A 26,821-nucleotide genomic window follows, 5' to 3' on the forward strand; every position below is an offset into this window, starting at 1 on the left:
TCTTTGCTGGGCACAGTGCTGAATGTCAGAACATTAAACTTACAACTTCACTGAGTTGCTAATCCGTAGCAGGACCAAAATCAACGTGGGCATCAAATTACTCATGCTGTAGATGCCTGAACTCAAGTTAGAAAGTTCAGATCCTTATTTTCAGAGAGAAGCACCACTGCTACCCAGCTTTAGAAAATGTCTACTTTTAAAGGAACAGAAAAGCTTTTAAAATATATATTTGCAGGTTTTGTTGTTTTTCTTGAACAATACATTCTATTCCCATTAGGTTCCTCTGTTTTGATTTAAAGTCTTTTGACTCAGTAGTAAAGGAATGCAAATAATTTAAAAAAGGAAAGGTTATATTTGTATCCTGAAGCCAGGCAGTGGGATAAACTTGGGTCAGCCATACAAGACACATTCAATCCTTCTATGGGATTACATTTAAAAAAAGGTCACTTTCGAACTACTGCTGCCATCAGTCATTGATTTATTCCCAAAATATTTCAGGAGGCAGAAAAATCCTGGAAAGCTCAGCCATGGTGGTCTGATTACTTCTCTGTGTCTGCTGGCACATCACTGGAATCACAGTTCTGCCCTGCCCTGCCCTGTGGTGCTCTTTTCTGTTTGCATCTAGAGCTGCTAGGCAACCCATACACAAAGTGTCTGAAATAAAGGGGTTACTGCTGTGGCTCGTCTTGTCCCACAATAAAGGTTATTTTTACAAACCGAGCAGGGACTGTGGCTGTTACAGAATGAAAGCTTGGCCAGGAAGGTTGGGCTGTGCTCTGAAACCTCTAAAGGCCGGAACAATATATTGGAAAGGATTGTTGTAAAGACTGGACACAGTGGAGATGGTGGCAACAAGAACATTTTCTATCGATAAGCAGGCTGAATTAGCCATGCTGCCTGTAGTGATGTCATCTGACTGGTCACATGCGGAGTTCTGTCCAAGAATTCAGAACTTTCCTCTGCTGCGCCTGTGTGGCAGTTCCCACGCAAAGCACGTTGTCATTCTCCTCAGTCTTAATTTTTCCATGCTTTCGCACGGATGCGTTTAGCTCCTCTCCGTTCTCCTCAGGTTTTTCTGGGCATTTTTCTTCCCTTTTTATCTATTGACACTAGCGATCCCCAAACAACACTTTTAGGTGTAACCATATGTCCTGCTTTAAGCCTGGATTTAAGTACTGTCAGTGTGGACATATGTCTGTCACTGACGGTCACGATTATTGCTACCTCTGCCTAGGCCCGGACCACAACCAGGCCTCATGCTGCACCTGTGGACGCATGTTACCGCAAGCTCAACGGGAAAGGGCTGCCAAAATAGCTTCATAGAGAGAACGTGAATCTTCAGCCTTGGGAAGCTATGTTCCATCTCTGAAGCACTCAGTCCATTCTTCTCCAGGCCCAATACAAAGCCACCAGGCCTCGCGCAGGAAGTTGGCGTCCATGGAGCCATCATTGGTGGTTTCGAAACACAAGAGTAAGTCAGTTTTCCATCAGGCACCAGTTTCCTTAACCAGGGTGAGTGAGGTTTCGGGGGAGAAGGTCATATCAGCAACTAAACACACTATGCCAAAACCTGTTGAAGCCCCATGCTGGCAGGAGCAACTGGCACCGGCTATGAGAGCATCAGCGGCATTGACGCATGGATACATCTTGTCGCATCAAAGGTAAAGAAGCATTGGGCCATACTCCCATATCGACGCAAGCAACAGTGAAAGTGTCGCACAGCAAGAACCACATCGCACCAGCAAAGTCATCCAGGATGCATCAACTTAGACTGGAGAAGATGACTCTGGAATGTCGAGTTGTTTTGATGTATAGCCGCACCGACTCAATGCATCTCTGCTAAGTGGGCACTGACGTGAAGAGACCCTCAAAGCTCCAGAAGACGATATGTTGTCTAGAATATTTAGGTTTCCTCATCAATTACGAGAAGACAACACTCAAACTGACTCCAATCCTACAATTCATAGGAGCCAGAATATGCTCAATTCAAGGGAAAGGTGTCTTGCCGGAAGACAGAATCGTGACAATACGTCACCTTGGAACCCGCTTACTCCGCAGGTCTTTAGTGACAGTGTGTCAAGTTCTAGTAATGCTGGGACGTATGGCAGCTGTCATATATGTGGTATCTCACACTCAATTACATATGAGACAGCTACAGTGGGGTTTAAAAAACCAGTGGTCACAGTATTATCAACCTCTAATGACTGGGTGACCATGACAAAAGTCCCTCAATCGGACAGTGACTGACCAAGCTTTTTTCTAGAGTGGTGTCTTGCTTGGATAGACCTGTTCATGTCAGAACACAACCGGAAGCTTGAACCGATTCTGCTCCATTCGACCCAGTCGTTGCAGAGAGAGACGCAGGATGCATTCCTCTTATCGTGCATAACTGGTCTACTATACATGTTTTCTACAATACTGCTCATTTCATGAACGGTCCAAAAATTGATTCAGGACAGAGCATGGATGATACTCATAGCTTCTGTGTGGCCGAGACAGCCTTGGTATGCAAATCCTGCCTCTCTCCCGGCCGTACCGCATGCCCTGCACATCCGGCACCGAACTGTTGGGGTCCTGGGCCTAAGCGGACCACGCAGTGATCATCAAGCGGCGCCCCGAGTCCTTCCTCCTACCCAGCCAAGAGGCCCTCCGGCGACATCATCAGCGCGACCAACGTGGCAAGGGCCTTTAAAGGCAAGTTGCAAGCGCTGCGCCCCTTAGTGCTGCCTCTTATGTGCTGCCCTCCCTTCATTCCTGTCGACCAAGCCTCAAAACCAGCACATAAATCTCCAATATACTGCAACATATCCTCTTGCCCGCAGCACCCCTGACCCTCAGTACCATCTCCGCCTCTACAAGAATTGTACCAACAGCTGCTCCTCCCGTACAAGAGCTACACCAGCAACCGCTCCCAGCAGCAAATTCTAACTCTCCAGATAGCGGCACAGACCCCCTGTCTTTCAACGCCCTGAATTACTGCTCGCCTCTGCCTGGAACCAACAACAGCCCACTATTTGGTGCACCTTGCCTCAGATTACCCACGTTCCCATACCTGAACTATAACTCTGATCACAACAAGACTGTGTCAACCTGGTACCCATCTTAGACCAAGCTGACCCACTATAACCAGTCTTAAACCATTGCCTCATTCTGTTTGGAGCCTCGACACAAAGTGACCCAGCACTCCACCCACCAACAGCCCTCCACTTCTCATTCTACCGCACCGACTCTCCATCATTTGACGCCACCTTCTTCATTAGTATCACCTCCTCTACTACCCTCTATACCCCCTCTACCCCCATTCTCCCCCTGCATCAAAATAAAGATGCTACCTCTCCCCATCCCCATACTTAAAAAATCCCCTACACAACCACAGAAAACCCCCTATAACCTTTCTATCCCACTGCCCAAGATCCCCAATACCAATCACGATATCCCCCCTCACACAGTTTATCAGCCTCTCCCTGTTCTCTCTTATACTCTTCAATGTTCAATCCCTTGTGAAAAAGACTCATACTCAACGATATCCTACTTGACTCCAAACCTGACATCTGTGCAATTACAGAAACCTGGCTCAAACACACAGATGTAGTACTGCTAAACCAGCTACCCACACACATATACGACATCTTAAGAAATTACCATACTGGGTCAGACCAAGAGTCCATCAAGCCCAGCATCCTGTTTCCAACAGAGGCCAAACCAGGCCACAAGAACCTGACAATTACCAAACATTAAGAAGATCCCATGCTACTGATGCAATTAATAGCAGTGGCTATTCCCTAAGTAAACTTGATTAATAGTCGTTAATGGACTTCTCCATTCCCAGGCTCAAAAAAAGAGGAGGTGGTCTACTACTCGCTGCCAAAAAAGACCTTAGACTAACTTCACAAACTGTCAATATATCCCTAAATTTGAAATCGGCTTCTTTAAATCATCACAACTCCAGGTATGCCTAATATTCACCCCCCTGGTCTCCTTGAAAGTAACGCCTCCCCCCTCATCAAATTTATCATAGACAACATAGATCTCAACATACCAAACATATACTCAGCGACTTCAACCTCCACGTAGACAACCCTCCCTCAATCTCCCTCATGTGAAGCCTTTCTTTCCTCCCTTGATGCTATGGGTTTTAAACAAATTATAAACCCACCCAACGCGCAAAGCAGGCCACACACTAGACCTAATCTTCACAAACTCGAGCATACTCTCCTCTGAAACTCCCTCCTGCTCCGCTATACCCTGGTCTGACCACTCACTTAAAAAAAAAAACACTCTCTCTATAAAGAAAACATCGTCTACCCCTCTTCCCCCCCCCCCCCCAACCACATTTTCCAATTCCGAAAACCCTGCACCAGAGATGACTTAATCTCCTCCTTCAACACTACAATTTCCAGGAAAACAAGGTATCACATATATCCATAACTGCTTGGGCTAAAAGAAGACCAAAGTTCTATCAGATCTAAACTTCTAATTGCCTACCAGCTCTTCCTGGGCTAGATGTGCTAAAAGGTTTTTCAGTTTTTATTTATTTACTTGCTTACTTACAAATATTTCTATACTACGTACTGGTCATAAAGATTGATCCAAATGGTTTACATCATATTACCAGAAAAGCATACATATAAGAAAATTACCAAATAAAAACCATAAAACTAATTACAAAAAATATTAAACTCAAATCATAAAAATTAAAATTGGACATTCCATAACCACTCACAATTCTGTCAATCCTTTAAGTTAGCCCACAGCCATTCCTAACCTCTTGTACTTTAACAACTATCTAAAAGTTGCTCACAAATAGCCATGTTTTTAACTTTTTCCTAAAGCCAGATAGAATAGGCTCAAATCAAATATCAGCAACTAGATTTCCACCTAGCCTACTTGGTAACCCAGGTAAAAACCCACAGTTAAACTGTAGCCAATAATGCAACAGTGAAAAAAATTCCTTTCCAACCCCAAGCATGGCAATTAGTACAGATGACTGGATCAGCAGCTTTCCCTAGTGTGTGGCTATATCAACGTACCCACCACGTATGTCCATAAGGGTGAATTTGAAAAGCCCGGTGCACACCAAAACCAGGAGATACGAGAGTATGCCCAGCCGGTACATGCCAAGTGGATTTTAAAAGCTGTTCATGTATGCGCGTATCTCCTGGTATGCGCACAAGTGAGGGAGCCCAAAAGGGTGGAGCATGGGCATTCTGGGACTTTAATATGGAATGTGTGCATAGGTATTTACATACCCAAGTGTGCGCCGGGGTCCCCTGCCGCATAACTTTATTACTGCTATGGATGGTGTGTGAGTAATAAAACAAAAAAAATCTAGGTTCCCTGTACATACCAGGATCAGTCCAGACTGCTGGGTTTTGCCTCCCAGCAGATGGAGACAGAGAAAAACTTTGAGAGTGCCCCCTCGTAATCCAGTGTGCCACCTGCATTTCTCCAGTATTTTCTCTGTCTCCAGCAGATGGAGGTGGTGCAAAACCTGCGGTTCTGAACCAATCTTGTGAGTAAAAAAAAAAGAAAAGTATATTTTTTCGATCAAGCAGCAGGACAGGAAGTTCTAGCAGACCTCCCAGGGGGTTGGCAGGTCCTGGTGGGCCCATCCCCCCTGGTAGCAGTAGTGAAGGAGCAAGGGTTGGTCAGCCACTTTTGCTCATACTTGTCAGCGCCGGGGGTGATAGCCAGTTGTCTGGCTCCCTCCCCCTCTAGCATGGATCTGGAGAAGCTATTGCTCTCCTTGCCGGTAAACTTATTAAAAAAAAAAAATGGGTTAAGCGGCAACGGCTCAAAGAGCTTAGGCGTGCGGTAGCAATCCCGGCACTGAGAGCAGTCTGTGACAGGGCGCGCGGGAAAGACCGTATTTTCAGGTTCCTGGGTCCAGCTTCTTAGTTTTAATTCGTCGGCACCTGCTGCATGCTTCTCTTTTCGCCGGCCATGTCACATGGTCTTCTTTGTTCAGCCTGCGGGGAGCCAGCTTCGCGGCTCTCCCGCATGGACCTTTGTGCTGCCTCCTTCGTCCGGAGCAATGGGCAGCAGCGGGGAAGCTCCATGATGCAGGCAAGAGGTTTGCTGTAAGGGAGAGTGAGGCTGACCCATTCCCGCTAAGCGTGGGAACGTCAGACATTTTGAAGGCTTTCTCAGCTGCTAAAGAGACATCGGGAGGGAGAGGAGATCTCCCTCCTGATCTATTGCTGGCCGATTTCAGTCCTGGGGTTCCCAGAACTCTCTTAATGAGCTCTCTGATGATGACCCTGATCCCTCTGGGAGGGGGGGGGATTTCAAGGGCCCTGCTGGGTTTTCTGCTGATTTTGTGCTTTTAATGTGACTGTCCCCTTTTTTACGAGGAATAGTCAAGATAACATCGGACCGGTGGGTTCTAAGTGTTATAGAACATGGCTACGCTTTAGAATTTGCTTGGCCTCTTCGAGACCTGTTAATGGTCTCTCCCTGCAGCTCACCAATAAAGAAACAAATCGTCCAGCAAACTATCCATAGGTTAGAGTGCCTGGGGGGCCATCGTTCCCTTTCCCCAGGAAGAGTGGGGAACGGGGCGTTATTCCATTTATTTCATGGTGCGAAAAAAGGAAGGCTGCTTCTGTCCGATTCTGAATCTGAAGAAGGTGAACAAGACTCTCAAAGTGCTGCGTTTTCAGATGGCGACCCTGCTTTCGGTCTTTGCGGCGGTGCATAGCAAAGAGTTTTTGGCTTCCCTGTGTCTGACGGAAGCATATCTGCACATTGGTATCCACTGAGATCATCAAAGGTTTCTTCGATTCATGGTCTTTGGAATGCATTTCCAGTTCTGTGCCCTCCCATTCGTTCTGGCTACGGTTCCTTGCACTTTCACCAAAGTGATGGTAGTGGTGGCGGCAGCCCTCCGAAGGGAGGAGGTTCTAGTTCACCTGTATCTAGACAACTGGCTTATTCGGATGAAGTCAGAGGAACTCTGCAAGCATGCGGTGGACAAGGTCTTGCACCATTTGTGGTCCCGCAGTTGGGTCGTCAATCAATCCAAGAGTCATCTTCATCCTTTTCAGATCCTGGACTTCTTAGGAGTACGGTTTGATACCCGAGTGGGCAAGGTCTTCCTCACGGAGGAACGAATCACCAAATTATAGACATAAGTTCAACACCTCTTGGCAGCTTCTGTACCCAAAGTCTGGGATTATTTGCAGGTTCTTGGTTCCATGGTGTCCACTCTGGAGTTGGTCCCGTGGGCGTTTGCTCACATGAGACCCTTGCAGAAAGTGTTGCTATCCCATTGGGATCCGATGTCGGAAGAGTTTCAGATTCCCTTACCGCTCACAGAGTCCGCCAGGTCCAGTCTTGGTTGGAGGCTTGCCAGAGACCACTTGAGGTGCCTCGGGGGGTGATAGTGACCACGGATGCCAGCCTCTCAGGTTGGGGAGCAGTGTGCCAGGCTCAATTGGTCCAGGGCCAATGGTCACAGGAAGAGGTAAAGTGGTCCTTCAATCGCCTAGAGACGAGAGCGGTGCGTTTAGCATTGCAGAGTTTTCTTGCACTCTTCCACAACCGGGCGGTATGGGTTCTGTCGGACAATGCGACAGCAGTAGCCTACATCAACCATCAAGGAGGAACCAGAAGTCACCCAGTAGCCTTGGAAGTGGAGATGCTGATGGCCTGGGCGGAACAGCATTTAGCCTTGCTGGCGGCATCACACATAGTGGGGACTGACAATGTGCAAGTGGATTTTCTGAGCCGCCAATGGCTAGACCCCAGAGAGTGGGAGCTGTCATTCGAAGTGATGACCCTCATCTCATGCAGATGGGATGCTCCCTATCTGGACTTTATTGCGACTCAAAAGAATGCCAAGGCTCCACGCTTCTTCAGTCACAGAAGAGATTACGGAGTGGAAGGGGACGATGCCTTGGTACTCCCTTGGCTGCACAAGGTTCTGCTCTGTGTTCCCTCCATGGCCTCTGATAAGCAAGATTCTCCAGAGAATAGAAGTTCACCCAGGGAAGGTGATCCTAGTGACCCTGGTTCACAGACCTAGTCAACCTCGCAGTGGACGGTCCCCTACGTCTGAGTCGTCTTCCAAACATTCTGCTTCAAGGCCCTTTATTTTTCAACCAGGCAGATCGCTTTTGTCTAGAGGCCTGGCTTTTGAAAGGAAGCAGTTGAGGAAGAAGGGCTATCCAGAAGATGTCATTACCACTCTACTTCATGCTCAGAAGACTTCTACCTCTTTAACTTACGTCAGAGTTTGGAAGGTCTTCGAATCTTGGTGTCGCGAGCAGGGAGTCCTCCCTTGTCAGTCCTCCCTCGTCAGTCCTCGGTGGCACAGGTTCTGGCGTTCTTACAGAAAGGCCTCAGCAAAGTGTTGTCGTTTAATTCCCTTTGGGTGCAGGTGGCGGCCTTGGGAATGCCTCAGAGGCAAGATTCAGGATGCGACCCTCACAGCACATCCTGATGTGGTATGTTTCCTTCGCGAGGCGAAACATTTGAATCCCCAAGTCCGTCCTGGAGCCTTAACTTAGTCCTCAGGGTCTTGTGTGAATCTCCTTTCGAACCTCTTAAGAAGGCCACTTTAAAGGACTTAACTCTGAAGATGCTATTTTTGGTAACGATCTGCTCAGCTAGGAGGGTATCTGAGCTATCAGTTTACGATTTACCAAATACGGATTTCTTAGCTTATGCGCAACTTAGGCATTTTTTGTCCTTGGCGGGCCTTAGGGCCTACAGAGTCCTCGCTCGCCTTTTGAGGGGTACTGTATCTTGACAGGCAGGGTATCAAAAGGTATTTCAAAAATTTACCAATTGCTTATTAACAATACCCAGCAGAAAACTGCTCACATGTTGGCTTGGGAGAGAGACTTTGGGACACAGTGGAGCATGGATAAATGGGAGGAGTGCTTTCAAATGTTGGGACGATATTCAATGTCCGCATCCATGATGGAAAATCGTTATAAGTTATTGTATCAGTGGCACTATCATCCCCCAGCGTGTGTGGCACGCTGGATACCTGGCCGGTCTCCTCTTTGTTGGTGGCAATGCCACAACTAGGTACTTTTTGTCACATGTGGTGGCAGTGTCCCCAGATCCAACAGTTCTGGGCGCAGTGTCAACTCATGTTGGGCTCGGTCTTAGGGGTCCAGATACTATTGCAGGCCAATTATTGGCTACTGGGGATTCCATATCCAGCTTTGGAAGACGAACCACATCAAATGTTTACTTTTATTGCGACTGCTGCGCGTTTGTTGGTCGCAGCGCATTGGAAGGATGTGGACCCACCAGGTTTAGTCCAACTGTACACTAAATTGAGACAGATAAGCTAAATGGAACAGATCACAGCCTTTCGACGTGACTCTCTCTAAGTTTTTCAGAATTTGGTCCCCATTGCACAGGTACCTGGACCGGGTCCAGCGGAGTTAAGGGAGTAACTATGTCAGCTTCAACGACAGGGGAGAAGAAAAACTAATACTTCACACATATCCAGCATTGCCCTCTGCTTCATGGCAGAGAGCTATGCTGCCGCTTACCCAACTAATCAAACTTAATATTTCACTTGGAAGCAGCTCCATCACTGCTCTCTACATTAATAGTGGGGGTGAAAGGGACTTAGAACATAAGGTTACTAAGAGCCAAGAGAAACAGATAAGTATGAGAAAAAATAAGTGTGAAGCTTGCTGGGCAGACTGGATGGACCGACTGGTCTTCTTCTGCCGTCATTTCTATGTTTCTATGATTCAAATTGAAGCAGAAAAGAGGCAGCGGAGGAAGAACAAGGTGCATATTCAAAAATTGGACTCCTAAACCATTTCAAAACCCATCAAATGACTGATCAAGATTATTTTCGAAGGATCACTACTTACCAAAAGCTTTTCTCACTAACATCTTGTTTAGTTTACTTTTCTATAGGTTTAGGGCCTGATTTACTAAGGGCTTTTTCACTTTCCTTGCCTATGGGAAAAGATAAAAGCTTAAAAAATCAAATTCTTAGTATTGTAGTTTTAACTACTGCTAGCAAAATCTTCCATAAGTTTACTATGCTAAATAAAAAAATACCTTCCTTTAAAAGTGGTGAAATCTATCATCCCTTGATTTTTCAGGATGCTCCCCTTGGTTTGTTCATAGCAGCTTCAGATATAAAGATCTGTGAATTCTCTAGGTTCTTTTGATAGATTTGTATAGTGTGATTAGATATTTTGTCCTTTTTATTGTAAAGAAAATCTTTCTGGCTACCTTTGTTTTAGAAGAGGTGGGGAGAGGATTGGTAATTCTTCCTTTCTCTTTTTTCTTCCCGGTCACTCGGAATCAAGGCTGGGATTCTAGTACCAAGCGCCTTCATTCACAGCTACCTGCCATTTTTCCCTTATTTTATCAGACCCTACTTTCCACTATTCCTAGTCTGGTCATTGCAGCAATGATTCTGAGACAGGAGCCTGAATCATAGTCTCCAAATTTGACCACCTGGTGTTGCCCTTAATGCTGACCATCCCCCTCTCCCACCCCAGGAGCTGTGAACGCTGCCTCCACAGCATCTCCAGCAGACTCAGTGTGAAAGTTCCAACTTGGGGACTGAAGTTGGGACCTTTTGCATGGTAGTACTTTACTGAGCTGGCCCCTCTTTTCCTATTCTAATATTTTTGTTTTTAGACTCTGCAGTTTCCTCCTGCTTCTTTGGGCTTCCAGCTCAATTGGAACCAGGCATGGGATTCACCACTATGAGCCTTCACTTGCAACTACCTGAGGATTAAAATCCACTCCCAGCTGACTTAACCTAGTTATTGCAGTGACAGTTCTCTGCCAAGGTCCATGCACCAGGGCTCTTTTGGAATCCTGCAATCATGGGCTCTAAATCCAGCCACCAGGTGGGACTTGCTCTCCCTTCGGGGAACACTATCTCTGCAGCATCCTTGGCTAGTACAGGAGCAGAAGACCTGACCTAAAAATGAAACCCAAATCCTCATGGCAGTGCAAATCCGTGGCCTTGTACAGCACTAGAATGAAATCCTTATACTTTGCCTCATTCTCCTTCCTTCCCACCTTAGGTGACGTCTCCTTGGCTTTGCATAATCATTCCCAGTTTATCTACTAATTTCCTCAGGACTTTCTCCTGGATAGTGTTAACAAAGATCGCCTTATTCAAAGTATATTGCATTTGCTGATTCCTGTGCCCCAAACCCATTACCCTACACTTATCTACATAAAGAGGATCATTTTCCAAAGCCATTTCCACAGGTGAAACAGTGCCTCCTCTTCATCCAGCCAAACTAGTCCAGATGCATGGGCTATGCCTCCCCACCAGCAAATGGAGACAGAGATTAACAGGCTTGCTACCGTTACTTTATATATGCTTCTGATCTCGGCCTGCCAGTATTCTATCTCCAGCAGATGGCAGACAAGCATCCCTTGCTGTGAGCTGAGGCCTGCTTAGGCCAGGTGAAAAAGATATAAATTTGGATAAGAATATGCCATACTGGGTCAGACCAAGGGTCCATCAAGCCCAGCATCCTGTTTACAACAGTGGCCAATCCAGGCCATAAGAACCTGGCAATTACCCAAAAACTAAGTCTAGTCCATGTTACCGTTGCTAATAATAGCAGTGGTTATTATATAAGTCAACTTAATTAATAGCAGGTAATGGACTTCTCGTCCAAGAACTTATCCAATCCTTTTTTAAACACCGCTATACTAACTGCACTAACCACATCCTCTGGCAACAAATTCCAGAGTTTAATTGTGCGTTGAGTGAAAAAGAACTTTCTCCGATTAGTTTTAAATGTGCCACATGCTAACTTCACATCTACCTGTTCTAGATCTCTCATGAGGTCAGCTCCTGAGGTGAAAGTCTAGTATTCCCTCTCTTGATTGAGCACAGCCATTGGACCAGGGGCTTCCAGGTATTGGAACGGGATTCTTCCTAGGTATAGTCATTGGAATTACCCCTCTTTCTACTCCATCCCCATTTTTTCTCTCCTCTTCTGTGGCCTCTCCTCTTTGAGAAAAAAAAAAGGCTATCTTTTCCTTCCTTCTCCTGAGCCCTATGGTTAGGCCTGATTCCTGCTTGTTAAAACTGTTTTAAAAAAAGGAAAGAAAAGACAAAGAAAGTGGAACTCAGAAGCATGGTTTGCTCTCTGAAGGTGATATTGTAGATATTGGGGGTTTTCCAGAAATTTGGTCAGGGATTTTGTGCTGAGGTAGGAGAGTTTGAGGAAGAAGAAGAAGCATTTCTTCAGGAGTGCGAGAGGTGCTTGGTAGTTTGCAGCATGTGTGGATCACACTGGAAGGGGTACATTTTGTGGGGACAGAGGACAGCACATGGCTTCATCTGTCCTAGGGGAGGGTGGGGGGCATCAGTGGGGTCATCTGTAAGCTGTTCCTTGGATTGTAGGGGGGACGGTCTTGGAGGATTCAGCTCAGATGGAACCAGAGGCATCCTTTTTGGCAGACACCTCATATGAATTGGTCTGCACTTTGGCTAGCGATATGGCTTCCATTGTAGCTGCCCATCATTTTGTTGTGGCTATATGATTGTCAGTTTTCAAGACAAGGTGGGACAAACATTTCTTCAAGGGAAATCTTTTTGGAGAAGCTCTAGAAAAGCTGTTAAAATCATAGCTGGATCAAAATTTCCCAGATTGTTTGAGAACAAATCTAAGAGGATGTCGTAACCAGTTCTGGCTAGTATCCGCTTTAGGGATTCCAAGCCTATGATGGTCGGCAGGTGACCATCAGTCTAGTAGCTTCAGACCTTTCAGAACTCCAAGAAGGGGGGGGTAAGAATGGAGTCTGGAGGGGTGGGGTTGGGGGGGTCTGGAAGTTCCAATGAAGGTGTAGGAGGCCAGTACAGAGGCTAGGCGACCAGTTGTCAGCCTTTTACCAGATGGTGAGTCCACATTATTTCAGATCCAGGCCTGGTGCTAGCTTTTTTGCTCCTCTTTGCAAACAATTACTGTTCTACTCCCCCACCCCACCCCCCCGCCTCCCTGATTCATTGGCTCTCTGTCCTGGACCTGTCAAAATAAAGCCCAGCTCCCTCCAGCAATCTATATTTTTAACAATTGACACCCGCGGGCTGCCCCACCCAAGGGACCCCATGGTCAGTGGGAAGGGTATTAGGTACCCTAGGCAAACCTTACAGCCTTGCAAACATGCCCCCCCCACACACACACACCCTCTACAGTCATACACAATTATGCATTTATAAAAGATTTTACATTTAAAAAAATCATTCAAAAATACAGCCTTCTGAGGCAAAAATATCACTTATAGCATACTTGTTATATGCACTGTTGTGCAACCAAAAAACTCTGCAAAAAAGACACTTGGAACTCATATGAAATTAGACCTTTTGTAATGCATGTTGGGTGTGGGCAACAGCCTCTCCTCTTTTTCACTTGCAGGTGGGTTGGGCTCCACCATCAGCCTCACAGCCTCCACCGGTGACTCAGTGGCCTCTCTTCTAATTGTGCCACAGCAACCTCACCTCTTCTTATGCTGCCTACTGATTGGCCTCTACTGGCAGCCCCGCAGCCTCTCCTGCTACCTCCACCACCCCCTCGGTGCGCTACCCTGAGCAAATGCACAGTATGCACACCCAGTTGCACCAGGCCTGTTCAGATCAGTGGATCTTGGAATCAGGGATGACTATGCTCAACAGCTTTCCTGTCGTATTCAGAAGCTATGATTTTCCCTTGTCACTCCGTTCAGAAAAGGAAGCTGTATGGATGACGTTTTTACGGTTGCTGCATATAGAGGCAGTGGTTTCAGTCCCGTCCTCTGTGGGGTCAGTATTTGCTGTTCAGTTGACTTTGGGCTTCCTAAGAAGGAACGTACCATTTGCTTTATTCTGGACCTGAAGCAAGTCGATAAGGCTCTGAAGATATTCCAGTTTAAAGATGGAGACTCTGGTCTGTTATAGTAGCAGAAATATCTTCATTTTGCTGTGATGGATGCAGGCTTTCCTTTTTGAATTGGCTATGGCTTAAAGATTTTTTCCCAAGGTGATGGTTGTGGAGGCAGTGTCATACATAAAAATGGTATTTTGAGGGGGAGGAGTCAAGATGGCCGCGGTTTGAGGACGCTGAGTCAAGCTGCTCTGCCACCTGCTATTTTTCCTTGGAATCTGAAAGCGAGAATTAAGGATATTTTTCCTGAAAATGCCTCATAAGCGGAAGGGCAAGGTGAGGGTATACCCCCTGGACTCACCCGGCCCGGTGGGACAGCGGTATATTACCGACTTCGCGACCATCTCTTCTTCGGTGGGGACAGTGAGCGCCGCTGTGGGAGAGCTGAGAAGAGTGGTTCTCTCGCCAGGCAAAGTCACCTTGAGCCCGCCAGAACCCCGAGGTCCGCTGTGTAGCTCTCCCCTCCGCCTCATTGACGGAGCTGGACTCCCCGAAGCAACGCTAGCCGGTAGAGACCAGTGTGGTGGGTCCGTTGATCAGGCAAGAGCTGGGACAACCCTATCACCCCTGTGTGAGGGTCAGGAAACGCCTGCGAGGAGTTGGGTTGGAGCAGGAAATGAATCTCTGGAGACAGCGAGTGAAAGACCACAGGAGGAGGTAGGATAAAATATGCTTGATCCCCTGGAGTTTGAGAAACCTGCGGAAATTACATTAGAGGCCATATGGGATTTAATGGCTGTTATGGCCCATACCCTGAAGATTCAGTCTCAACAGCTGGGTAAATTTGAAAAAAAATTGGATACCGTGGAAAAAGAACACTTTCAGAAAATTCAAGACCAATCTAATAGTATACAGGACTTGACTGTGAAATTAAATCAGGCTCAGTCTCTCATTTCATCCATTATGAAGGATTGTATTATATCACAGAGAAGATTTGAGTCTGTAGAAAATTATCTTCGGTATTTAAATGTTAGATTGGTCAATTTTCCAAAAGGTTTGGGAGAACCAGCTCTAGTGACTTTCAAACGTTTTGTGATTGAATCCCTAAAGATTGATTCAGAAAGTGTGCCTTCTGTAAAGAAATTGTTATTTCTAACACCCCGAAGGAATAGTTTACAGATTACCTCTGGAGAAAATAGGGATGATTTCATAAATTTAACACAATATTTGGAAAACTCCAATATGGAAGTCACAGAAAGGGCAACTCTTTTTGTCCAATTTTTCACGGAAGCAGAAAAAGGACAGTTGATGAAAGCATATTTCAAGAATATAAATAATGCATTTATGGGTGGAGTGGTGAGGGTCTACCCAGATCTCTCACAGCCCACTCAACAACGTAGGAAAATGTTTATAGCTATGCGTCCCGAGGTTTTGGCCAAGGGAGCGAGTTTCCTTCTTCGATTCCCTTGCAAATGTTTTGTAAAATCAGCTGGAAATACATATATTTTCTTCCTGCCCGAACAGTTGAGACAGTTTTTGGATGGGGGGACATAATTTTGTTAATCGGGGTCAAAAATGATAGAGAGTTACAAGCCTGTATTTAGTAATTTGTTATTTCCTTTGGAGTCTTCTCTGATTTTCCTTATCTCCTCCCTCCCTAATTTCCAATGAAAAACAGCAGAGATTGATATGTATTTAGTATTATATACATAAGGGAATGTATGTAAATTTCCTTGATAATATTTTTATTTTCTGTATTTCCTTGCAAGGCTGTTCCTTGTAATATATTTTGAAAAATTCACAAATAAAGAATTTAAAAAAAATGGTATTTTGGTGCATCTGTTTCTGGATGATTAGTTATTCTGAGTGATATTGACCCAGGAAAGCAAATCAGTGATGACCAGAGTGATGCAGTTATTGCAGGACCTGGGCTGGGTTTTCAATTTTGACAAGTGCAACTTATTACCCTCTCAATCCCTAGAAGACCTGGGGTTCGGTTCGACACTAGAGAAGGCTGGATCTGGTTGACAGACATAACTGGTTGACAGACATAACTGAGCAGGTCTAAAGTTATCCAGCCTTGTGTGACTGGATAACTTGCTACTTATCTGACATCTTCAAAAGATATCCAGGTAAGTAATGCTTTTAGAAAAAAAATAAATAAAGGGTCCTATGGCCCGATTTCCTCTCTCGCCTTCAACCAAATAGTAAAGATGCCCTATCGGACCTTGCATCTTCCCAACCCACATCTCAAAATGCAAAAATATGTCCCAACATTGCTGCGAGCCTTTTGTCCCTCTCCCCCTCCCCCCCCCCGACAAAACCCTTACTCATATTGAAACCTTTAATAGAGACTAGGCCCCCCAGACCCTCCCCTTCCCCAACTTCCTGAGGCCTAAAAGTCCCTGTCGGCAGCAGAGTCTGCACCTACTCTAAGAAGGATCCATCAGAAGAAAATAGGTTTAAGCATTGGCTAAGAGAGAATTTGAAAAGAAGTTGGCCGTAGAGGCAAAAACTCACAATAAAAACTTTTAAAATATATCCAAAGCAGAAAGCCTGCGAGGGAGTCGGTTGGACCATTAGTTGATCGAGAGGTTAAAAGGGCACTTAGGGAAGATAAAGCCATCATGGAAAGATTAAACGTTTTCTTTGCTTCGGTGTTTACTGAAGAGGATGTTAGGGAGATAACCATTCCCGAGACAGTTTTCAAGGGTGATGATTCAGATGAACTGAACCAAACATGGTATACTTGGAAGATGTGGTAGGCCAGATTGTCAACTGAAGAGTAGTAAATCACCTGGACTGGATGGTATACACCCCAGGGTTCTGAAAGAACTAAAAATGAAATTTCAGACCTATTTCAATTAATTTGTAACCTATCATTAAAATCATCTGTTGTACTTGAAGACTGGAAGATGGCCAATATAACCCCGATATTTAAAAAGGGCTCCAGGGGTGAACCGGGAAAATATAGACCGGTGAACCTGACTTCAGTGCTTGGAAAAACTGTGGAAACTGTTATAAAGAATAAAATCACAAAACATTTAAATAGACATGGTTTAATGGACATAGCAACATGGATTTACCCAAGGGAAGTCTTGCCTCACAAATCTCCTACATTTTTTTGAAGGGATGAATAAATATGAGAACAAAGGGGAACCGGTAGATATGGTGTATTTGGATTTTTAGAAGGTGATCAACAAAGCCCCACATGAGAGGCTTCTAAAAAAACAAAAAATTCATGGGATAGGAGGCGATGTCCTTTTGTAGCTTGCAAGCTGGTTAAAAGACAGAAACAAAGAGTATGATTAATGATATGTTTTTACAGTAGAAAAAGGTAAATAGTGGAGTGCCTCAGGGATCTGTACTTGGACCAGTGCTTTTTAATATATTTATAAATGATCTCGAAAGGGTTATGACGAGTGAGGTGATCAGATTTGTGGTTGATACAAAATTATGCAGAGTAGTTAAATCTCAAGCAGATTGTGATAAATTGCAGGAGAACCTTGCGAGATTGGAATATTGGGCTTTCAAATGGTAGTTGAAGTTTAACATGGACAAGTGCAAAGTGATGCACCACCCAGGAAAGAGATCTTGGCATCATAGTGGATAATACATTGAAATTGTTGGCTTAGTGTGCTGTGGCGATCAAAAAAGCAAACAATGTTAGGAATTATTAAGAAGGGAATGGCAAATAAACGATGGATGCATTAATGCCTCTATATCACTCAGACCGCATCTTGAATACTGTATGCAATTCTGGTCGCCACATCTCAAAAAAAGATATAGTTGCACTGGAGAAAGTACAGAGAAGGGCGACCAAAATGATAAGTGGCATGGAACGGCTGCCCTATGAGGAAAGGCTAAGGAAGTTAAGGCTGTTCAGTTTAGAGAGGAGACGACTGAGGAGATATATGATAGAGGTCTACAAAATCATGAAAGCTCTTGAACAAGTTAATGTAAATCAGTTATTTACTCTCTCAGATAATAGAAAGACTAGGGAGCACTCCATGAAGTTAGCAAGTAGCTCATTTAAAACAAACTGAAGAAAATTATTTTTCACTCAGCGCATAGTTAAGCTCTGGAATTCATTTCCAGATGATGTGGATACAGCAGTTAAGAACATAAGAACATGCCATACTGGGTCAGACCAAGAGTCTATCAAGCCCAGCATCCTGTTTCCAACAGTGGCCAATCCAGGCCATAAGAACCTGGCAAGTACCCAAAAACTAAGTCTATTCCATGTCATTGTTACTAGTAATAGCAGTGGCTATTTTCTAAGTCAACTTAATAGCAGGTAATGAACTTCTCCTCCAAGAACTTATCCAATCCTTTTTTAAACACAGCTACACTAACTGCACTAACTACATCCTCTGGCAACAAATTCCAGAGTTTAATTGTGCATTGAGTGAAAAAGAACTTTCTCCGATTAGTTTTAAATGTGCCCCATGCTAACTTCATGGAGTGCCCCCTAGTCCTATTATCCGAAAGAGTAAATAATCAATTCACATTTACCCATTCTAAACCTCTCATGATTTTAAACACCTCTTTCATATCCCCCCTCAGCTGTCTCTTCTCCCAAGCTGAAAAGTACTAACCTCTTTAGTCTTTCCTCATAGGGAGGTTGTTCCATCCCCTTTATCATTTTGGTAGCCCTTCTCTGTACCTTCTCCAGTGCAACTAGATCTTTTTTGAGATGCGGTGACCAGAATTGTACACAGTATTCAAGGTGCGGTCTCACCATGAAGCGATACAGAGGCATTATGACATTTTCCATTTTATTCACCATTCCCTTTCTAATAATTCCCAACATTCTGTTTGCTTTATTGACTGCTGCAGCACACTGAACCGACTATTTCAATGTGTTATCCACTATGATGCCTAGATCTCTTTCTTGGGTGGTAGCTCCTAATATGGAACCTAACATTGTGTAACTATAGCATGGGTTATTTTTTCTTATATGCATCACCTTGCACTTATCCACATTAAATTTAATCTGCCATTTGGATGCCCAATTTTCCAATCTCACAAGGTCTTCCTGCAATTTATCACAATCTGATTTAACTACTCTGAATAATTTTGTATCATCTGCAAATTTGATTACCTCATTCGTCATATTTCTTTCCAGATCATTTATAAATATATTGAAAAGTACAGGTCCCAATACAGATCCCTGAGGCACTCCAGTTAGTGTAACTGTGTTTAAAAAAGGTTTGGATAAGTTCCTAGAGGAAAAAATAGATAAACTTTTAATTAATAAGCAATAGTAGCTTGAGATTTATTTAATGTTTGGGTATTTGCCAGGTACTTGTGACTTGGACTGGCCACTGTTGGAGACAGGATACTGGGCTTGATAGACCCTTGGTCTGATCCAATATGGCATATCTTATGTTCTTATGTTGTTATTGTAGAAGTAAGTACCCTTCTACCACTGGAAGCGTAAACTGAGTGTAGTTTATGCTTCCAGTGCAGCTTTTGTCAAAGCTGTGCTGGACCTCACGTGGAGCGGGTAAGTGCAGAACCCGCTCTTGGCAGGGATTTTTAGGCCTCAGGATGTTGGGGGAAAGGTCTGGGGAGTTAGGGATGCGACAAGGTCTTAGTTAACATTGGAGGTGGAGGGTAGGGGGATGGGAGAGCCTGGCTTCTACTAAGGGTTTCAATGTCTGAGGAGAAGGGGGTTTGTTGGGGGGGGAAGGGAAGGTTCACAGTGATACCGGGCCATTTTTTGTCATTTTGAGATGTGTGGTGGGAATGCAAGGCCGAATAGGTAATCATTATTATTTGTTTAGGAGGGGGGGGGGGGAGGAAATTGGTCTAAAAAATTCTAGCTTATCCCTGTCAGTTAAAAAGCAGAATGAAAATACAAACAAAAAACAAACTTTGAAATGTTTGTATGCTAATGCCAGAAGTCTAAGAAGTAAGATGGGAGAATTAGAATGTATAGCAGTGAATGATGACATAGACTTAATTAGCATCTCAGAGACATGGTGGAAGGAGGTCAACCAATGGGACAGTGCTATACCAGGGTACAAATTATATCGCAATGACAGAGAGGAGCACCCGGGAGGCGGTGTGGTGCTTTATGTCCGGGATGGCATAGAGTCCAACAGGATAAACATCCTGCACGAGACTAAATGCACAATCGAATCTTTATGGGTAGAAATCCCTTGTGTGTCGGGGAAGACTATAGTGATAAGGGTATACTACCATCCACCTAGTCAAGATGGTGGGACGGACAGTGAAATGCTAAGAGAAATTAGGGAAGCTAACCAAATTGGTAGTGCGGTAATAATGGGAGACTTCAATTTCCCCAATATTGACTGGGTAAATGTATCATCGGGACACGCTAGAGAGATAACGTTCCTGGATGGAATAAATGATAGCTTTATGGAGCAATTGGTTCAGGAACCAATGAGAGAGGGAGCAATTTGAGATCTAATTCTCAGTGGAGCACAGGATTTGGTAAGAGAGGTAACTGTGGTGGGGGCCGCTTGGCAATAGTGATCATAATATGATCAAATTTGAATTAATGACTGGAAGAGGAACAGTATGCAAATCCACGACTCGTGCTATACTTTCAAAAGGGAAACTTGATAAAATGAGAAAATTGTTAGAAAAAAACTGAAAGGAGCAGCTACAAAAGTAAAAAGTGTGCAAGAGGCGTGGTCATTATTAAAAAATACCATTTTAGAAGCACAGTCCAGATGTATTCCACACATTAAGAAAGGTGGGAAAGAAGGCAAACGATTACCGGCATGGTTAAAAGGGGAGGTGAAAGAAGCTATTTTAGCCAAAAGATCTTCATTCAAAAATTGGAAGAAGGATCCAACAGAAGAAAATAGGATAATGCATAAACGTTGGCAAGTTAAATGTAAGACATTGATAAGACAGGCTAAGAGAGAATTTGAAAAGAAGTTGGCCGTAGAGGCAAAAACTCACAGTAAATCTTTTTAAAATATATCCAAAGCAGAAAGCCTGTGAGGGAGTCAGTTGGATTGTTAAATGATCGAGGGGTTAAAGAGGCACTTAGAGAAGATAAGGCCATCGCGGAAAGATTAAATGATTTCTTTGCTTCGGTGTTTACTGAAGAGGATGTTGGGGAGGTACCCGTACTGGAGAAGGTTTTCATGGGTAATGGTTCAGATGGACTGAATCAAATCACGGTGAACCTAGAAGATGTGGTAGACCTGATTGACAAACTGAAGAGTAGTAAATCACCTGGACCGGATGACATACACCCCAGACCGGATGACATACACCCTAATAGGTCTGAAATTTCAGACCTATTAGTAAAAATTTATAACCTATCATTAAAATCATCCATTGTACCTGAAGACTGGAGGATAGCAAATGTAACCCCAATATTTAAAAAGGGCTCCAGGGGCGATCCGGGAAACTACAGACCAATTAGCCTGACTTCAGTGGCAGGAAAAATAGTGGAAAGTGTTCTAAACATCAAAATCACAGAACATATAGAAAGACATGGTTTAATGGAACAAAGTCAGCATGGTTTTACCCAAGGCAAGTCTTGCCTCACAAATCTGCTTCACTTTTTTGAAGCGGTTAATAAACATGTGGATAAAGTTGAACCAGTAGATGTAGTATACTTGGATTTTCAGAAGGCGTTTGACAAAGTTCCTCATGAGAGGCTTCTAGGAAAAGTAAAAAGTCATGGGATAGGTGGCGATGTCCTTTCGTGGATTGCAAACTGGTTAAAAGACAGGAAACAGAGAGTAGGATTAATGGGCAATTTTCTCAGTGGAAGGGAGTGGGCAGTGGAGTGCCTCAGGGATCTGTATTGGGACCCTTACTTTTCAATATATTTATAAATGATCTGGAAAGAAATACGACGAGTGAGATAATCAAATATGCAGATGATACAAAATTGTTCAGAGTAGTTAAATCACAAGCAGATTGTGATAAATTGCAGGAAGACCTTGTGAGACTGGAAAATTGGGCATCGAAATGGCAGATGAAATTTAATGTGGATAAGTGCAAGGTGATGCATATAGGGAAAAATAACCTATGCTATAGTTACATGAAAACCTACCCCAAAACACCCCTGCGCGTGCCGAGCCTATCTTGCATAGGCTCGGCGGCGCACACAAGTCCCAGGACGTGTGTAAGTCCCGGGGCTTGGGGGGGGGTCGCGGGGGGGCGTGTCGGGGGACGTGTCGCGGCCGGCGCGTCATCGGGGACATTCCAGGGCGTGACTGTGGCCTCCAGACTAGCCCCCGGACCATGGCTCGCCGGCAGCCGGCCCAGCAGGCATAACTTTCACGATAAATGTAGGGGGGGAATTAGGGCCGGGGGGCGGATTAGTGAGGGGAAGGTGCTGGGGGGGGGGAAGGAACGGAGGTAGGCTGCTCGGCGTGCGCAGGCTGCCGATTTTGGGCAGCCTTGCGTGCGCCGACTCCGGATTTTAAAATCTGGCGTATTTTTTGATTGCGCCTGGTGTGCGAACAAAAGTACGCGTGTGAATCGTTTTTGAACGATTAAAATTATCGTGAGAAAATTTTAAAATCGTTCTAAATCGTTAGAGTGCACGATACAATACAAATGCCCCGATTTATCGTCAGGGGCATTTGTATTGTATCGTTAAATAGGGCACGGGAATTATTTGGGGGAGGGCGGGAAAACCAGCACACCAAAACAACCCCTAAACCCACCCCAACCCTTTTAAAACCAATTCCTTACCCTCCCCCCCCCTCCCGAACCCCCCCCCCAAATGTTAAGTTACCTGGTGGTCCAGTGGGGGGGGGGTCCCGGTGCGATCTCCCGCTCTCGGGCCATCGGCGCCATTTTGGCTGCCACTAATTAAAATGGCGCCGATGGCCCGATTAAAAAAAAACCCACCCGACCCTTTAAATCGACCCCCCTTAGTCTCCCCCACCCTCCCGACCCTTTTTATTTTAAGGAGGCCCGCGCCGCTAAAAAAAACAAAAACCCACCCGCCCCTTTAAATCGACCCCCCCCCCCAAAACCTTTTAAAATTACCTGGTGGTCCAGGGGAGCCTCGGGGGGCCTCGGGGAGAGATCCAGGGGGGCCTCGGGGAGAGATTTCCCGTTCCCAGGCATCAGCTGTTCTAAAAAAAAAATGGCGCCGATGCCCCTTTGCCCTTACCATGTGACACATGGTAGGAGCACTGGATGGCCGGCGCCATCTTTAAAGATTTTCCCCCCCCCCCCCCCCCCCAGCCGAATCTGATCGTTAAGACGATCTGGCACATGATTCACATCTCTAGTGGATAACACATTTAAATCAACGGTTCAGTGTGCTGCGGCAGTCAAAAAAGCAAACAAAATGTTGGGATTTATTAGAAAGGGAATGGTGAATAAAACGGAAAATGTCATAATGCCTCTGTATCGCTCCATGGTGAGACCACACCTTGAATACTGTGTACAATTCTGGTCGCCGCATCTCAAAAAAGATATAGTTGCGATGGAGAAGGTACAGAGAAGGGCAACCAAAATGATAAAGGGGATGGAACAGCTCCCCTATGAGGAAAGACTGAAGAGGTTAGGGCTGTTCAGCTTGGAGAAGAGACGGCTGAGGGGGGATATGATAGAGGTGTTTAAAATCATGAGAGGTCTAGAATGGGTACATGTGAATCGGTTATTTACTCTTTTGGATAATAGAAAGACTAGGGGGCACTCCATGAAGTTAGCATGGGGCACATTTAAAACTAATCGGAGAAAGTTCTTTTTTACTCAACGCACAATTAAACTCTGGAATTTGTTGCCAGAGGATGTGGTTAGTGCAGTTAGTATAGCTGTGTTTAAAAAAAGGATTGGATAAGTTCTTGGAGGAGAAGTCCATTACCTGCTATTAATTAAGTTGACTTAGAAAATAGCCACTGCTATTACTAGCAACAGTAACATGGAATAGACTTAGTTTTTGGGTACTTGCCAGGTTCTTATGGCCTGGATTGGCCACTGTTGGAAACAGGATGCTGGGCTTGATGGACCCTTGGTCTGACCCAGTATGGCATGTTCTTATGTTCTTAATAGGTTCATTTATTTATTTATTTAGAAAATTATTTTTATTACAAGACAAATGGAAAGTACATATAACATCTTGGCACAATCAAGAAATTTTAGTTCTTTTTTTTTTCAAATGTACTACTTGCCTGGATATCTTTTTTTAAGGTATCCAGATAAGTAGCAAATTAACCAGCCACAAAAGTCTGGATAAGTTAAAAACTTAAACAGCTATATTCAAACATAGCCGGTTAAGTTTTTAAGTACATGTAGCCGGATTCCCTTAAGCAAGTATATTCAGTGGAATGTTTATCCCGTTGAATATATGAGGAAGATTATCGGCTAATTATAGCCAGATAGCTTGTCCACTACCCAGCCCACTGACTATGGGCCCTCAAGGATCTGGAAATTGCAGAACCTGGTAGTTGGTTTTTTTTGAGGATTCAGAGACCCACAATGAGGATTTATCAGGTATTGGGTTTCATGTGCATCTGCATTAATTTTAGTACCTTGTGCAAGAGCACGCATGGCCCCCTTGCAGAAGATCTTGCTCTCAAAATGGTTCTCTCAGTCTTAGGTGTATTCCATGAAGCTCCCTCTATGATGTAAGCCAGGGAGAGTTTTACTTTGGTAGCTGGTATGCAAAAATGTGGAACTGGGAGTGGATCGCGAATCTTGAATCTCCCAATTAGATAACGGTGACCTCAGATGCCAGTCTGGGGTTGGAGTGTTTGCTGTCAAGAGGTAGTGGCTCAAGGCACTTGGAGTCCAAAAGAAACCAAGTGGTCCATCCATCGGTTGGAAACCAGAGCTATAATGAATCAAATCGGTTGGAAACTAGAGCAATAAGTAATGCACTCCTTCAGTTTGCATCCATTCTTCAGGATCCAATTATCAGGATCTTGGCTAATTCTATAGCAGTGGCTTATTCTTCTCATATCAAGTTCTGATTTGTTCCAATGAAAAAAAAAATTTGTTCCATGTAAACTGCCACACGGCAGTAGTTATTACCGTTTAACTGTGAACCGGAGTGATATGTATTGTATACAGGAACTCCCGGTATATAAATTCCATAAATAAATAAATAAATATGTGTTTTTCCTGAAAGGGGACCAGATATTGTCATGTGGAAGAGGTAGATCTGCTGTTAGTCTGTGAAGAAGCATTTAAAAGGGCTGCCCGCCACTCATATAACGGGGGTAGATAATGTACAAATGGACTCAGTTGCAACAGGCTAGACCCCAGAGAAAAGAGTCTGTCCCAGGAAGCATTCTCCCAGGTTGTGTCCAAATGGGGAGAACCAGAAATGGACTTGATTGTGGTCAACAGCAATGCACAGGTGCAAAGCTTTTTCAGCTGAAGAAAGGTAAGAGGATTATTTGGTTTGGATGCCATGATTCAAGACTGGCAGGTTCAGGGTCTTTAGGTGTGCCCTCTGTCTTCTCTGGTGGGTGGTCTTGTAGAAGATTCCCGGGCATCAAGCTCTAGTAATATTGGTAACTCCTGATTGGCCAAGCCATCCCAGATATGTGGATCTAGTGAGGATGCTATATGGAATCTGCTATTGTTGACTCAGGGCAAGGGCCTAATGTTCAGGGATGGTGGTTCATGAGGATCTGTCTCGGTTTTGTCTTATGGCTTGGCCCTTGAAAGGGTTCATCTGTCAGAGAAAGGATATTCTCAGAAGGTTGAAATACCCTTTTGTGGTATAAGAAAGTTTTGACAGCCTTGGCATAACTGAGAGTCTGGAAGTTGAGGTTTGGTGCTCAGTTAGGAAGATCATAGCAAGAGGAGCTTTGGTGCTGGCTATCTTTTAATTTCTACAGGGGTTATTGGATAAGGATTGGCCCTTAACTCCCCAGAGGTGTAGATAGTAGCTATTGCCTGTCACAGAGGCCAGTTAATGGGCAAACCTTTATTGTCTCATCCGAATGTGTCTCGTTTCCTTCAGGGAGTGGAGCATATTCGGTCTCCAGTTAAAGGGTCAGTTCTTATTTAGAATCTAAATTTGATGTCGACATGCCTGGCTGTTCATCCCTTTGAACCATTGAGAGAGTTTAAGCTGCTTACTCTTAAGGCAGTGTTTTTTGGTAGCAGTCTGTTCTGCCAGACATATTTTAGAGCTGCAGGCTCTGTGATGTAGGGAGCCCTTTTTGGGTATTTCAAATGAGGCGGTGAAGATTCGCCTGGTTCTTTCATCCCTCCCTAAAGTGGTTTTGCCCTTTTCATCTTAACCAGATGGTGTGTCTCTATTCCTTTCAAAAGGACTCGGGTAGAGAGGTATATATATGCAACTTCATTGTTTAGATGTTAGGAGAGTTCTTCTGTAGTATTTATAGGTCACTAATAATTTCAGAACCCCAGTGCATCACTTTGTTCTGTTTGGTAGTTCTAGAAAGGAGCAGCTTCAAAAGCTTTGATAGCTCGTTGGTTTAAGAAAGTGATAAGAGAGGCTTACATTCAAGAGATTGCTGCTACCCAAGAAATTGAGGGCATACTCTATCAGGGTGCAGGTGGCTTCAAAGGCAGAACTTAGCTTAGAGATTTGCAGAGCGATGACCTAGTTTTCCTTGCATACTTCTTTGAAGCACTATCATCATGACTTTCAAGCCAGGGAAGGAGTTTCTTTTGATTTGGAAGTCTTGAGAATGGACTTGGCAGAGAGATAGCTTGAGTACATCCCATGTGTCTGGTCAGGTCTGGCTGGATGAAAAATTAGGAGAAATTAATTCTTAACTGATGATTTCCTTTCCTCAAGTCCAGCCAGACCAGTCTAGGACCCTCCCTGTTCTACTAAATGTATTATTCTCCGGATTCATTCTAAAAATAACTGCTTGTGTGATGTGTGACCACGCCCCCCCCCCCCTGACATCACTGGGAGCCCCGGTGACGGTTGAAGAGCGCCTCACCATCAGGCGCCAGCGAGCGGGGAGGCCACCCTCCATCCTGGGCCCCCGCGAGAACTGAACACCAAACTGAATGGCAGGGGGAAAAAAGATACGGAACCAACAGCAGGA

The 26,821-nt window shown here is 44.6% G+C and overlaps 1 protein-coding gene across 1 annotated transcript in view; it reads left to right on the forward strand.

The window, feature by feature from the left end:
* RBBP4 (RB binding protein 4, chromatin remodeling factor) overlaps window positions 1–26,821 on the forward strand; it is a 152,179-nt gene that overhangs the window by 122,168 nt on the left and 3,190 nt on the right. The window lies entirely within an intron of this gene.

This window comes from Rhinatrema bivittatum, chromosome 11, assembly GCF_901001135.1.
Source record: "Rhinatrema bivittatum chromosome 11, aRhiBiv1.1, whole genome shotgun sequence".
Taxonomy (NCBI): Eukaryota; Metazoa; Chordata; class Amphibia; order Gymnophiona; family Rhinatrematidae; genus Rhinatrema; species Rhinatrema bivittatum.